General features: G+C 36.7%; 1 non-coding gene across 1 annotated transcript; it reads right to left on the reverse strand.

The window, feature by feature from the left end:
- Positions 1-580: 580 nt before the first annotated feature.
- LOC125412873 (U1 spliceosomal RNA) lies at positions 581-744 on the reverse strand. The gene has a single exon (XR_007235729.3). It is a non-coding gene; the product is annotated as a U1 spliceosomal RNA (small nuclear RNA).
- Between the last annotated feature and the right edge of the window lie 7730 nt (positions 745-8474).

The following is an 8474-nucleotide window of genomic DNA, read 5'->3' on the forward strand; positions in this document are numbered from 1 at the left end:
CCTTAAATCTGTATTTTATCCATTCTGTGTCTCAAGTAAATCAACAACATACAAATTACATCAAAATCTACTGCCTGCTTCTGTAGTAATGGAGCCCTTGGACCAGAGATACAGTGTGTTCTGGATCCCTGTATTTGGGCATGAATAGATACCTGTCTAGAGTACTTTTGTCAGAAGAGTGCCCCATCAGAGCTGTCATCTCTTGATAAGGCTTTTCAAATATGTTTACACAGGATAAATCTAAAGTTTATGGTGGGTGACCTGTTGGCAAATTTCTGAAAGTCTCTCTGAACAAATTTTCTAGACTCCTTATTAGTAATACCATTATGAGCAAAATGTTTCATGTGATCATTTTTAATTGAAAACACAGTTCTTCTACTCTTCTGGAGGAGCATGACAATTTTCACTATTACTGCAGCCAAGAATATTTATAAATATTAAATCAACAGTTGGTATGCTGTAATACACTGAATTTTCTACCTTCAGATTACTGCATGTATCATCTTAGAATCTCAAGTTATAAAAAAAATTTCCAAAAGTTTTTTAACATGCATAGTTTCTTATCCACTTTTTTATTTTTAAGGGGAGAGCATGAACACGGCCCCTCACTACTACAAATTGTACAGTCGAATTTCCTACATTTGGGGAAATCACAGGGGCCAGCATATCCAGAGTGCAATGGATAAGCTTCACTCTAGGAAAATTATCTTCATAGTAATCATATCTTCCCTGACAGGAAAGTATTTCTCATTCATTCATAACAGTTCTAAATTTTACTGGAAATTTCATAAGCACAGTCTTACTAACCACATTCGTGTTGGCATGGTGGTTTCCACATGATTCCATGAAAATCTCTCATGAAGCGCTGCTTGATGTTCTAGGGCTTCTCAGATCCATACCTCCATGCCACTCCATCTACTTCTTCCAAAGCCCTTCCAAAAGTTTCTGAAGTATATTGTCAGGATGAGTCAGAGCAATGACCCCCGCTTCTCAATGACAATTTCATGTTTTGTTTTCGTTTTTGCTATTGTGACTAATTACCTGGTATAAATAACATCAAGAAGCAAAGGTTCTTTGGCCCAGAGTTTCATCCCATGATTGACCTACTTCTTTGTCTTAGGCCCATAGAAAGGCATAAGATGGTGGGAATGGGAGTGGATGTGAAAGAAGGAAACACACATAGCAATGGCTCGGAAGTACAGAGTGGGAATGGAAGAGGTGATGACGAAACACTCAGTTCAAAGCATGTACCCAGATTGCCTCCAAGTTCTTACACCTCCTCCACATACCATCAAATTAAGAACCTATCAATAGATTAATTCACAAGTTATACTCGGGCTCAGAGGATCCAAATAGTTTTCAATGTTCAGTCTAGCTTCTGGAGACAACAACTGCAGCCAAAAGACTTTGGAAGAAGCTTTACAAAGAATCATGCTGTGTGAGAATTGTACACTCTGTGAAGATGTGTTACTGTGACTGGTTTAATAAAGAGATGAATGGCCAACAGATAGGTAGAAAGAGTATAGAGACAGAGAGGAATCTGGGAAGAAGAAAGGCAGATTTGCCAGCCAGACAAAAAGAGGAAAGAGGTTAAAGACAAAAATTAGATAACACCACAAGATATATTGTAGATTAATATAAATGAGTTAATTTAATCTGGAAGAGCTAGTTGAGACAAGCCTAAAGTAAAGGCTTAGCTTTCATAAGTGATAAGTCTCCGTGTTGTTACTTGGGAGCTAGTAGTACAGAGAAAGACTTGTTACACAATCATAAGAAAGAGTCCATGCATGTTAATTAAAAAATCATAGTTTATCAATTCAAAATTTAAAAAATATACATATATTTTAATAAAACCTTTAACAAAACAAGATTTATGTATAATTTCCTTGCTGAAAACATTGATCAATTATATCTATTACAATTTTGGGGGTTCATTTATTTTTGTGAGAAAGTAGATAATTATATGGTTTTGGAGTCTCTCTTTGGACATTCAGTAGAATTTTAATGACAAAACCATTTCTGTATGTGGCGAAGTTTTGTGGCTGTGATCAGCCTATAAATCACAGAACAACTCTGACCTGATTTTTAATTTTTCGTACTAATTAACTTGTACTTTACGGGGGTTGAATTTGGCTTGTAGATATTGAGTGATACCCTAGCTACAACTCTGTGAATCATGAAGAGATATCTACTCCCTCCCAAATGATCCACCATTCCATTTCTCAGATAAAAATGTAATCATACTTTAGAACACAATGAGGCACATTGGGCTATTTCAAATGTTGGAGGATTTTTATAGGCACAAATACTTAAATTTTCCATGGCCTTCTGAAAAACAACTGGTCTACTTGCTAATGCTGACTGCATAGCTACAGAAAGTGTCAGGATTTTAAAGGCCGTAGAACAATTTTCCTAGCTCCAGGAAAGCATCCTACCCTATTGGTGGGAGCAAGAGTGCATAAGGACATGGACACCACGCAAAGCCTGCCAATAGCATGGACTGTGAACTACTGTAGGGATGGGCTTTGTTTGAGCCTGATATTGATGGATACATTGAATAGAGATCAAGTAAAACCAACCCTACACAGCTATGGCTGTTACCACTGAGTGCACGCATACAACAAAAATCAAACACATAAATAGAGTATTATAAGATAAAATAACTGTGACAAAAGTTGTTCATTAAAGCAAAACATAAAATCATATAGTATTAAGTTGGTAAAACTATAAATAAACTCAGAATAACTATGACTAAGTAAAGAAATATACAAAGTTATTGTAAAAGAGCTGTCCTCGCAAATAATTCTCTTGAAAGGCATCACAAGCTCCACGCTCACCCTAACTGCAGCCATGCTGGTAGAGGAGAGAAAGGCCCACTGATGGGCTTCATGAAAGAGCCCCAAAGCGACTGCTGAGTTGCTGGGAGGAGATGACTGGCTCAATGAGTCCCACGGAGTTCTTTCCTTCAGTCCAGAAAATGTCCTCTCTCACCACACCTGCAGAAGCAGGTGCAGACAGGTTATAAAAGGCAACTTGATTCGTTTCCTGCCAGATCAAAGTACGCTGTGGATTGGAAAAACAGAAAAATGTCTGGAAAATAGAAGACTTAACGGAAGGCGACCTTTGGGGACAATAACAACAGATGTGCTGAAAATTCATGAACCTTTCACTATAAATGTTCTCTTGTTCATCCGTTACATAAAGAATTATGCCAGGCCAGCCTCCATGTCACAGTTCTTCCTTAGAACAACTGGCCAAGACTGGAAGTCTCAGCAAAATAAGATACAGGATATGTGTTGCTAGACTTATGTTCAGTTTATAAATCCACAGGAGAGCACAGGCACCCTATAAACTGATGTATTTAAACAAAGAGTCTTTTATGTATGTCATCTTTACACAGGACATACATACGCCAACACAATTTCAGAGTGGTGAAATTCGTTCTTGGTGGTTCACCGACTCTATTCTTTTATCAGCTAATCTATTCAATGAGCAATAATTTTCACAGGTCCTGAGAAGGGAAATTGTAACATTTGCTTGCATCACAGACCAGAATGTTCTTACAGCTTCTCTAAATGACCACACAAATTAGATTATACTTTATATCTAGAGCTGCATATAAACAAACCATAGTGCAAAAAGCCCTGAAGTATTCCGCGAACTACTACCTCTTCTCCATCAATACACATAAAGCCTAAATATGAAATCTACAATTAACAGTATTATCAAATGAATGTGACTGTTTAATATTCACCAGCTGCTGCATGCATACTTAGTATATGGAATCTAAGGTACAGGAGGTCTAAAACATAAATTTCCAAACACACTCATAAGTGGAAAATAATGGATTTAAAGAAACTGCTGCTTTCTTCAAATAAAACTCTATAATTGACCATGAGGGACTTTTGAACATTATACAGACTTCAATAATTATAATTCAATTTTACCAGAAAGCTAATGCATTGAGCAAAATAACACTATATAAAATAATTTTTATGAAATGTTAACCCAAATGAAGACGGGAAAATTTTGAGTTTTTGGTAAATCAGGCTCTAGTTTGGCAGGGCTTATAGTCAACAATTGCCATTTTGCTTTGATTTTTTTCCTATCTATGTTGATTATTGTTTTGAGAAGTAGGAAAATTGTGTTATTAATATTATACCTCAAATTAACAAAGAAAAAAGGAATGAAACAAAATCAAAAGTCACTTCACTGCTTCTGTACCTTAGTGCACTGAACTAATTTCAGTTGGCTGTTAATGGTTTTTCTCATCAAAGTCATTGATTGCAGGTTTTGGTTGTTTTGACTTGTAAACATTTGATATCCCAGCTAAGGAACAGACAGATTGTGAAGTGGAAATAGTTAGATGCCATCAAAGAAACTCTTGGTGATATTAACAATAACTTATGCTGTAGAAAAATGATTGAATTTCCTCCTGTCTAACACCAAAGCAAATCTTGCCACAATGCTTGCAGTGAAAACGATTCACTTCAGGGTTTAATTGTAACATTTTTATGGTTTTACAAGATTCTTGTAAATGAATATGTAGTCAAAAACTGACTTTCTGAACTTAGTGAAATTTTTAAGTATTTGTAACTAATGCTCTTTAAAAGACTTACCTCCATCTTGGAAAGATGTGTGCCACACCTGGTCAGCTTTGATATTCACGACCATTAAAAACTAAGTTAACTTTTATTCAGTTATTTCCCAGGATCAAAGTTATATCATTTGCTTCTGTGTGATTTTTCTGTCTATAATGCTAGTACATTCTCAATTTGGTAAAATGCGCGTTGGAATAGATTTAATGATTGTTTAATGGTTCTTGCATTTACCTAAATAATATTTCAGGAATTTTTGTGGTCACTTGGTTGTGTGGATGGGAAAGAAGACATGTGTGGACATTTTTGTCATTTTATGATGCCATTATTTAACCATTTGATAGGGTTTCATGTTATGTCCAAAGTCCAGATTCCCAAAACATTGCCATGAGACATATCCTATGCAAAAACAAAGAGTCTTTAATAAGAGTTAACTTATGTCCCTTTGTCCTCCAAAGCAGCAACAGCAGCAATGACAGCAGAAACAGCAGCATCAGAAACCACAGGGGAAATACCTCTAGCAGTGTGCAAAAGTGGGTAGGTGAATTCCAGACTTCCAGGCTTGGGATTGGCTGCCCCCTATGATGTAATGAGATTTTCAAGCCTGAGGAGACTTTTCTCCAGCTCTAGGTTTGGGGACAACTGCCTCTTCTCGTGGCTCTAGTCCCATTTTCAGAGTGTGCTTCTTTCTCTGGCTCTGAACCCAGAGCCAGGCTGCTCGGGGGATTGTGCTAGGGTTATGGACTCACTGAAATTGTGGGGACCTGCGCTTCTCATTTCCAGATTAATATATATTATTTTAAAGAAGAATGTCAGAAAGGTATATTTATCTTTCTTAGAAGAAAGCTGTATTTCCCCATTGGAAGGATTTCTACATTCTAGAAATCAGAGAGTTGTGCAGCTCTGAAGGTAAACATCATTTAAGTCAACAAACAGCCTGAAGCTAAGCACAGAAGGCATAGAGGCAGAGACAGGGCTAAACTTTACCTTCTAAGAAAGCATTTGGCTGATTAGATATAGTGCTTTGCTATACTTTTAAAAACAATTTTTCACTGTGTTGACTTTTAAAGTATTATGATTGATAATATCTGATTATACATGTCAATGAGTATGGCATATGGCATGAGACTTGTAAGAACTATGCTAACAATTTTGTATTAATGATGAGTCTAAGCCTTGAATAGCCTTTTTGCAAAAGCAAAATAAGAACAAATTAATGCAAAGAACTTTTCTTACTTACAAACAAACAAATAGAGTCTTATCCAAAAGGAAATAATTTCTATCCTATTACTAATGATACCTTAAGACGACAACATTGAAAATATTAATAGCAGGAGTGACTTAAAATCCCCTAGTATAAGTGAAATTTCCTAGTATAATTTCTATGAAAAAAAAGACTGTCATTATGTTAACAGCTCATATGCAAATAGTGGAAAACAAAATGATGTCTAGTTCAACTGTGATAAAATTAATAATGTTTTAGTGGTTATGATTGTGTTATAGGAATGTATGAACTTGGAACACAACATTTTTAAATCTACACAAAGAATTTTTTTGTAGCCGTATGAATATAATAGCACTTTTATTTTCTCAGCAGCCTACACTATGAAGCCCCAGGGAACAAGTGACAAAGTAGAAACCAGAAACCTCATTGACAATACAGAGTAGGTAAATTGCAGCAAGTTATGTTTGAGATGATGCAATTGTCCTTCTAATTCAGAAAGGAATCAGTTCCTTGTGTTTTATGTGTTCAGTGCTGTATAGGATGAACTAATTTACAAGTGAAAAAGATATTCTGGACTCAGTGATTAATATGTACACCATGATGTTGGCTTTGTTGTCTAATTTGTTGTTAGAAATGTCTTATTACTTGACATTGCTAATTTTTGTTTCCCTTACCACTGGCTCACCTAACTTGCTTTGAAATATCAAGCAATGGTAACTTAGCATTTGATCTCAGGATATTTAATAGGTACTGTCTGTTTTTCAGGGTTTTGACTAATGATCAGTCAACCTTTTCGTATAACAAGCTATTATGATTTTCACCTACTGTATTTAAGGGAAAACATTTCAAGTATTGAGTTTATAATTTGAAGGACACAGATATGACTATGGGTGTTGTGAAAGTAAGAACTCCTTATTTTGACTGATAGTTTTTGGCCTTTGGAATGGAAATTGATTCTGTTTAAACATTCATTTTATTTTATATGTGTATGTGTGTGTTCACATACGTGTGTGTTCACATACGTGTGTGTGTGTGTGTGTGTGTGTGTGTTGTTATGTGATCAAGTATGTGTGAGTACCTAAAGAGGCTAGAAGAGGGAACTAGACTCAGGGCAGTTGGATTTACAAGCAACTGTGAGTGGCCTTATGTAACATGAGGGCCAGCTTGTTGGGGTTTCTGTCCTGCCCAGTACCTCACAGCAGGCAATTCCCAAAGAAAATAACACAGAGTCTACATTAAGTTATAAACTGATTGGCCGATTAGGTCAGGTTCTTATTAGTCCTTGTAATTTATATTAACCCATTATCATTATCTATGTTAGCCATAATGGCTCAGTACCTTTTCCAGCGGGGGCAGCTTACATGTTGCTTCTTCAGTGATCTATACAGGAATGGCGGAGGGAGCTTCCTGCTTCCCAGAATACTCCCAGTCTCTTTGCTCTACCCCTACTTCCTGTCTGGCTTTCCCACCTATACTGCCTGCTTGGCCAATCAGCGTTTTATTAAAATGTGATTGACAGAATACAGACAATTCTCCCATACCATTTCCCTCTTTTTTTTTTTTAAACAAAGGAAAATACCCATAGTCCATTTGTTGGGAATGTGGGCATAGTATTTCAGGCTACTTCCTGCTGGTTGGGGGCACTGATGATCTTATGGGGACCTAAAGAAAATTTAGAGTTATAATCAAGTCCTGACTAGAGTATCCTGTGAGTCTTGATCATCTCAGGCAGCAATCCTGAATTTGTTTTGGATGTAGAACTCAGACATCTAGGCCATCTGTTCCTATCAGAGATTTCTCAGGTGGTCTTCCTTGTTCAAACTGGAATTTTCTTAACTCAGAATGAATCCACAGCCTCTCATTTTCTGTGGAAACAAAAACAAAATCTCTTCTCCAAAGTAACATACCTTTTGACTTCAGTTTTGAAGCCAAGGTATTTTCAAAATACCTATCTTGGATTAGTTCAGCAGCATTTATAAACAAAAGTCTTTTAGCAGCTGTTGCTCCTTCTTCAGCACTCAAACAATTCAAAGAGAGAATAATAGCATACAGTATCAAGATTCTCCACATATTTTTCATCTTTACGTGGCTTTATTTTAACCTCTATTTCTCTTATTTTTACTTTTACTTTTTGAGACAGTTTCTCTGTATACCTTTGTCCTGGAATAACTCTGTAGACCAGGCTGTCCTCGAACTCACAGAGATCTGTCTGTCTCTGCCTCCTAGGCATTGGGATTAAAGGTGTGTACTACCACACCTTAAAGTCACAGAGGTCAATCTACCTCTGCTGCTTGAAGTCTAAGAGGTCAATGTCCCTCTGCCTCCCAAGTGTTGGGATTAAAGGTGTATACCACCACACCCAACTACTCTCTTTCTTTCTTTACTTTAAGAACTTTAACTTTTATCTTGCATATATTTTTAACACACTATAAACCATTAGAGGTTTTCTTAATCTTTGAATCTATCTTTACTATATCTCTCTCTCTTTTTCTGACCACATGAGTCTAAAACCGTGGCTTTGATGGCTGGATCCAGCCCATTCCTTAGCTTTCCAGCCTCATAGCACAGGTACTTCTGGTGCCATTTTTATCACCACAAGTCTATGGCATTTCAAGGTCCCTGCCAGCAAGCAAGCTGCAGCATTCTGCTCA

This window comes from Myodes glareolus, chromosome 17, assembly GCF_982192425.1.
Source record: "Myodes glareolus chromosome 17, mMyoGla1.1, whole genome shotgun sequence".
In the NCBI taxonomy this organism is placed as follows: Eukaryota; Metazoa; Chordata; class Mammalia; order Rodentia; family Cricetidae; genus Myodes; species Myodes glareolus.